Source organism: Tenrec ecaudatus, chromosome 6 (assembly GCF_050624435.1).
Source record: "Tenrec ecaudatus isolate mTenEca1 chromosome 6, mTenEca1.hap1, whole genome shotgun sequence".
Lineage (NCBI taxonomy): Eukaryota > Metazoa > Chordata > Mammalia > Afrosoricida > Tenrecidae > Tenrec > Tenrec ecaudatus.
The window spans coordinates 129,708,040-129,715,455 of record NC_134535.1 but is presented as its reverse complement, the minus strand read 5'-3'; positions in this window follow the sequence as shown (position 1 = coordinate 129,715,455).

The following is a 7,416-nucleotide window of genomic DNA, read 5'->3' as shown; positions in this document are numbered from 1 at the left end:
TTGTTTAAATCATGTGCTAGATGGGATAAAATTGCTGATAATTACATACCAAAGAGAAATCACATGAACTCTCGCAGGGAAGCAAGTACATTTGAGTTTTAATCAATACTCCTGTTAGGGAAATTTTAAATTAGATATACCATTTTGTTTTTTAAAAAGACACGTGTGAAGGTATCTTTAGAGCAAAGCATGCAGGGGAGTGGGGGGGCAGGGGGGAAAAACCCCGCGATTCCCCAGCTTCTTGGGGTCGCCCGGTGGAGATCACATGGTGCTACTTGATATAACTGAATTTCATGAGTTTAAATGATTTTCGGAAAATCCACAGGTAAAGTGGCCTGCACAGGCTTAACCCATGATCTCAACGCCCACCTCCCTCTATATATTTTTAAATAATGTATTGTAAAATAATGTTTCCTGATCCAAATAGTTGATGAGCATGGGATGGCAGGTGGAAGGAATGCATTTCATCTGAATCCCTATGTAAACTGACCCAAACGATCTGCTTCAGGCCATCTTCCTAGGGACCAGGCAGAGTGTCAGTGCTGGGCTTGCTTTTTAGCTGATGGGCCAACTGGGCGCCCTCAAGAAATGGAAAACATATGTAGGCAGAACAAAAGGGAGGAAGGCTTTAGCAGTGAGGCAAAGGGACTTTCTTTCTCCTCTTTCACCCCTGCTTGGTTTTAGTAGCTGTACGATTTTGGTGGTTTTCCTCTTTTTCCAAAGGAAAACCTTAAGACTGCTTGCGGTGGACCTTCCCAGGACAAGCATTTAGCTTTAAGATACATAACTTCCTTAGCGTTGGTAATTAATGCTATTTCACGAAAGGCATACAAGCGAAGGCTACCACACACACTCTCTGCAAAGAGAAGAAAGGGATGAAGGAGGACCATGATAATTAATATACTAACTACTCTTACTGCCGTTATTAAATATGGGTGGTAGGCACTCACTCCTGCACATCACAAAAAATTCATTGGTTTATGGCTGATCTGACCACAATTAAAATGAGATGTGAACAGGCTAGCGTCAGAAATAAACTTGGATTTTCTAATTTCACCTTCCTCGTAAACCTGGATTTGTGCTTTTCCAGGCTGTTTACCTACTATGGAAGGCTGAGGCTTTGTTTCAAAGTTCCTATAAGAGGAGATGTCCTTACTTAATGCTGGGCAAAGAGGAAGTACATTCCTCATAAGAGTCTAAATTCAATCTAGCTTGGATTGGACAGCGTACTTCTACACTAACTGCTTGCTTTCAGGTCAAGCCTAAAATACAACGTACATCTCTCTCCAGAGGTGCACATTTTGAAATTTATAAAAATTTTAAAAACAACCTGTTTCACATTTCAAAACTCATTCCTTTAGACATTCACAAAAGGTTACCCAAAAAATCATTTTAGAAATATTTTCAATCTTCCCTCCGAAATTTGTCACCCGAAGTGGAGGGGAAAACGATTTCTCTGGTTTTCACAAATTAGTTTCTAAAAGTTTCGAATATATGAATTCACCATGTTGTAAAATTATGCTATAAATCGTAGTAACAGATGCTAACAATCCTTGTGTTAAAGATTGAAAAATAAAATATGAAAGGACTATTTACTAGATATTTTATTTTGCTTCAATTTGGTTGTAAATAGGTAGGTAGCTAAACCAAACCATGAGACCAAAAGACTATCCAAGCACAGTGGGAAAATGGAGATTTTAAAGTCGAATAAATGTTTGAACTGGGGCACAAAGGTTTCAAAAACCCAATAATAATTACTAACTCACCAAAACAATTTCTAGTGCAGATAATCTTGACATTTTACTGAAAATTTACATCGACCAGGGGCTTAACTTGACCTTACCTAACTTAAATGTCCAAAATGATGCTGGAACAACATTTAAAGAATGTGTATCCTTTGGTTTCAAGTGCTTTCTTTTGCGCCTTCCTTTTAAGAAATTTTAATAACTGATTCTATTTTTTTCTTATCTTGGGCACACGAACCAAGTGTCTGTAAAATCAGGCACCACACAAAGCAAAGCAGCATATTTCTAAATAAAGTCATCCAGGTTCTGCTTCAACAGAAATTATTGGCATTTTAATTAATTTTAACCTTTTTTCCCAGAAGAAACCAAACAAAGTCGTTTGACTCAGGCTAGCAAGCATTAAACGAAAAATAAATAAATAATAAGTGAAAAATGGAAAGAACACGTTAAAACGAAGGAAGAAAGTACTGTTCATAAGCAAACTCAGTCATCTTTAAAAAAATGAACATGTCCACACTTCCTATCAGATTCAAACAGAAAGCATCTCCCTTACTTACGTGTGAAACAAATAATCCCACCTCAAATCCACATTTTCAAAGAAACCCCTAGTTTTCTGCTAGTTTTTCTTTTCAACCTCATTGAGATAAAAGTCAGTTCCCAATTGCTATTTTTCTTCCATGTGTACCCATTAAAAGTTCCTTGTAAATTTTAGCATCGATCTCACTACGGGTTAGGAAATAGTGGAACATTTCAGAAATCGCCCCTCAATTAAAAAAAAAATTTTTCCCCCTAATTGCCAAATTTTGGGAACATGAAGGTGCGTGGGATGTTGGGCTTTTTTTTTTTTTTTTTTGGCTATTGCTGTTTGTCTAGAAGGTTCCCCAGGAGGTATGATACCACATGGGTATCCAGCCAGGGGGAGGGGAGCTGCCCTCCATTTTTTTGCCCGACTATTTCTGACAAGCCTGTCTCTTCCTGAATGTGTTCCCAATAGAGCAAAAGGCACCCTGTGGCTCACACCCACCCGCTGGAGACAGCTTACATGCCGCTTTCATAGCTTCAAGCGAGCCAGCTCGCAGGCAACTAGTGCATGGGGCAGCAAGGGATATGTCGCGCGTTTAGAACTCGTGGCGTTAAAATTTTTAAAAAATAAATAATTTTAAGCAAATGTGCAACTTGCTACCGGATGAAGAGAAAAATACATTCGTACTTCCCTGGCTGGGAGGGGGGATGGGATGGGGGGTGTCCAGAATAACTGGCCAGGCTTCAGGACCAACAATCGCGACTTTCGGTCTGATGTCTGTATCAAGCGGAAATGGACCACAACCGAAAGAGACATTTTTTTTTTCTTTTTCGGGAGCAAAGTGCTGTCCTGGATTGCAAGGGGGTTAAAAGAAAAAGTAAATAAAGATACTCCTTGGGAGTGAGGAGCTGGGAGGAGGGCGGAGGGCGGAGGGGGAGGGTGGGGGGGGCGGGGAAAGATGGTAACGCCTGGGGAGCTAGCCAAGGCAAGCCTTGGGCACCTGGCGGGCCAGCCAGGGACCAACTGCACGGCCCGCGGGCTCCTGCACCGCTCGCAGCGCCCACCACCCGGGCGCCCGCAGCGCCCACCGCCAGGCGCCTGGGGCGCCGCGCCGCCGCTCCCCGCCAGGGCCCCCGCCCCCGCCGCTTCCTCTCGCTCTCCCAGCCCCTTCCCCCACGTGTGGGTGACGTCAAAATTCCGCGAAAAAGCCGCGTGGTGGCTCCCGGAGCAGAGGCGCGAGCCCGCCGCCCAGAGGCCCCCTCCCCGGGGGGCGCACGCGGCTGTGGAGGAGGGGCGGGGAGCTGGCGGGGTTAGAGGAGGGAATGGTCCAGCGAGATGGGCCAGTCCCTAACCCCCCTTCCGGGCCGTGGCCCCCTGCCCACAATTTTTTTTGGGGGGGAATGCACTTTTATTAAAAAAAAAAAAAAGGCATCTCCAGCGCTATTTGCGATCAAGTGAGGCATGTCCCGAAGCAGAATCGGGCAGGGTTTGGGTCATTTTAGGTCCTCCCCACAAACACCCCCCCCCCGCAGGGAGGGGAGCAAAAGGCAAAGTGGGGGAACAGACGGCAGGCGAGGCGGTCTTGACCCACGCCTACCGCATCTGCCACACCAGGAATACGCCCGCTCCAAGAGAACACCGATCGGGTCGTTTCAATCAACAGGCCAAGCTAGTCCCCCCCCACCCCCCGCCACCACACACCCCTCCCAGGTCCTGAGCGCCCCGTGGACCTGACAGCAGGCGGGAGGCGGTGATTTGAGGGCCCCGGAAGCGCGGGGCAGGGGACCTCCGGCCCCGCGTTCACACCTGGAATGGCCACGCCAGAGAATCCGGGAGCCTGGGACCGCCTGCCCCCACCCCCACCCCCTTCTCTTAAGTGTTCTTAAGCGCCTCACCTTTTCTCTTTCCTTCCTCTGCGTGCCCCCCCGCCCCCTATTTCCCTTCCCGCTCCTCTTCTGCTCTTTTTCCAGTTCCTTCCCCACGCCTCCGGCGGCGGGAATCAGGAGCCGAGGTTGGGAGCCCCTTCACCATCTACTTAAGCGACTGTCGGGTTTTTCTGTTTTTAATTTTCGGACCCTCCATCCCTCAATGGAGAAACACAGACGTAGCTTTATTCGTCGGGAGAGGAGGGGGGGGTGATGGTCCCCCAGCCCCAGTCCTGGCCTGCGCGGCTTTGCGCACGGGGCGGTGGGCGTCGAACCCGCGTGGCTCCTTCCTGTGCTTGGAGCCAACACGGGATCACCTGGCTGCCTGGCATCCGCCAGGTGAGGTTGGGAGTGTGTGTGCTTAGCGTGGCAGGTTCTTGCAAAGATGTGCCTATAAACTCCCAACACCCGGCTGCACCCTATACCTACAGGGTTTTGTATACTTTCCAACCGAAACTCGGAAACACGAGGAGTGGGGGGTAGGGAGTCCGCCAGGAGAGAGAGGGAATAAAAAGCCCAATAAAAGTTACGTTTGCAAAGGTTTATCACCGATCCTACTAGGGACAGGATTCCCCCCGCCCCCCTTTCTTTGAGAAGTGAAAAAAGGATAGGGACGAACCAAGATCCAACCCCCCACCCCCGCCCCGGTGCCATAGCAAAGACGCGGGCGCTGTTTCCCTGCAGTGGAGGTACCCTCAAGGGAAACGCGCACAGATGCCCAGGAGGGGACGTGCCTTCTCCCGCGTGCTGGGAGGCGTGTTTTTTTATCCAGCAAGGTTCAGGTTGTAACCTATGTGCCCAGAGTCCAAGTGGCGAGCAAAAGGGAAAACTCAATTTCCAGTTCAGAGTTCCTGGATGAGCTCCTGCCAGCCCCCAGGCTCCCCTCCCCCCACCCCACGTGCTGGGGACTGAAATTAAAAAGGGGGGGAAAGACCCGGACGGCTTCGATGGAAGGTTACTGCTTGGGAACGGTCTGTAATAGGAAGGGGAAGTGAATGGGGGGACTTACAGAGCCTTTCAAAAGGCGAGCCTGCCACCGGGGAAGCGCCCGAGCGCACAGATCTCCCGGAGTGGAGCGGGTCGCCAGGAGGGGGTCATCTGCCGGACCCCCAGATCGCTCCCTTTAACCAGCCCCCACCATCCACTGTGGACTTTCTCTGTCCAGCAAGACTGGGGGGGGCAGGGGAACAATGAAGGGGCGAGGGGCTCACTTGAGGGGCAAGAGCTCTAGCCACTCAGTGTTTCTCCCCGCGACACCACCTCTGGCTTTTCCAACCTAACACCCCCGCCACCCGCTGCACCCCCCGTCCCCCCAGTGTTGCCTGAACTGAGATGCTTTCTCCGCTGGGAGGTGGAGAAATAGACCGTGCACGCTCAACTCTCTAGTGATGTCATGAGCTTGGAAGTCCTCGCCCGCTTCTGTCCTTGCCGGTCGGGTTAGATTGATACTTTAAAAATACCTTGCTCAACCCACACCTTCTCCGGGTCCCAGCAGCTCTCTTTGATCTGCGCAGAGGTGACTGCGGTGCCTTTTAATATTGTTATGGAGGGGTCTTACGTTATTTATCCGGAGTGACTCAAAAGCTTAAGTCGGGAAGTCCAAGTTGACTCAAATGAATAGGTGATTGTGAGCGACCCGACCGGGTTCCCGAGAACCCGGTACTCAGCCACCCGCGTGTCATCCGCTGCTCAGAACTGTTGCATTCTGAGTTTGCAAGTTGGGTTTTACACTGAGGTTTCTCAATTCCCGAAAGCTAATGGCTTCCACAGCAATTAGACATTTTTCTCGCCCGCCCCCGTCCCTCCCCTTCTTTACAGACCCTAGATCGGATACTAATTGCCCGCAGCTATTGATAAGGTCGTCGGCGCTCCAGCCCCTGCCTGCCCCGTCCCCTCTCCCCCCTCCGCCCTCGCCTGGCTTCCTTTTGATGTAGCGGGGAACGCGTCCTACTAAAAAAAAAAAAAAAAGTAATCTGCCCGGTAACAATCAGCGCGCAGTAGCAGGAGCCCCAGAGCTATTGGCTATGCAAATAGAGGGAGGGGAGACGGCGCCCCAAACTCTTACTCACCCTTTTAAAGCGATATCTGCCCCCACCCCGCTCCCCATAGCCACCCACCCCTTCCGCCCCACCCTCGTTTTAAGAGGCTGGCTCCGGGGCCTGTGTTAATCGCCCGCACCTCTGGTTTATTCTCTCTCCGCCTTCTCTTTTCCACTGCCCCTCCTCCGCCTTTCAGGGAACCTTGTGAACAGCACACCCAGCCTGGCCTCCCTAACCCGCCCCCCTTCACCCCGCTCTCCCTGCCCCTGTCCGGGCCCCCATTCCCCGGGAATGAGGTCTACGGTCCACCTCGGTGTGTCCAGAGAGCCCTAAATCGCGCCAAGTTCGGTGCACGTGCCAGCCAGCCTGGCGGCCGACAGGTTGGGGGCGCTCCCCTTCCTCCCGGAGTGAAAAGCACTGACGTGCAGGGTGGGGGACCTCGGAAAGAAAGAAGGCGATAGGAAACGCTCGCCGGTCTCCGGTAGAAACAGCCTTGACCCGAGGATGCGTTTGAGCACGTGTCCGCGCCGGCTGCTCTAGCAGCGTCTGCGCTGCAAGCCTGGGGAGAAAGCCCTGGCTAGTGGGCGCAGCGTGAACCCAGGGGGAGCGGCGGGGATGCAAAAGGTCCGAGGGTGGAGATCTCGGGGCCCGGAGAAAAGGAAGAGGTGGTGGTGTTTGTGCTCGGGGAGAAGGGGAGCCACCCCCCCTCCCCTCCCCCTCCCGGGCCATTTCCTAGAAAGCTGTATCAGTGTGGCCATGCTCGGCGCAGACACCTCGGGCGGCTTGTCAGCAGATGCAGGGGCGAGGAAGCGGGTTTTCCTGCGTGGCCGCCAGCCGCGGAGGAGCCGCTGGTAGCCCTGCCCCCCCCACCCCCTTTGCAGCAGCCCCGGGCCGTTAACCGCGCGCGCACGCGCGCACGCACGAGACTCCTAAAGTGCCCCAAGAACAGAAGGGTCACATTCTATCACGTCCAAGAAATAGCCCCCTCCCTCCAAGGCCCACCTCTTCCTTCTCTTCCTCCACATGCACATCTGGGGCCATGGGGTGGGGGCGAGCCTTTCTTGTCCATTTCATCAAGCTTTGAGGTTTTGAAATAGCTTCGAAATGACCAGGAACATTAACTCCCAACTACATCCCCCATGCCTAACCTTTATCTCTAGGTATGCGCGGTTGCCATTTTCCAA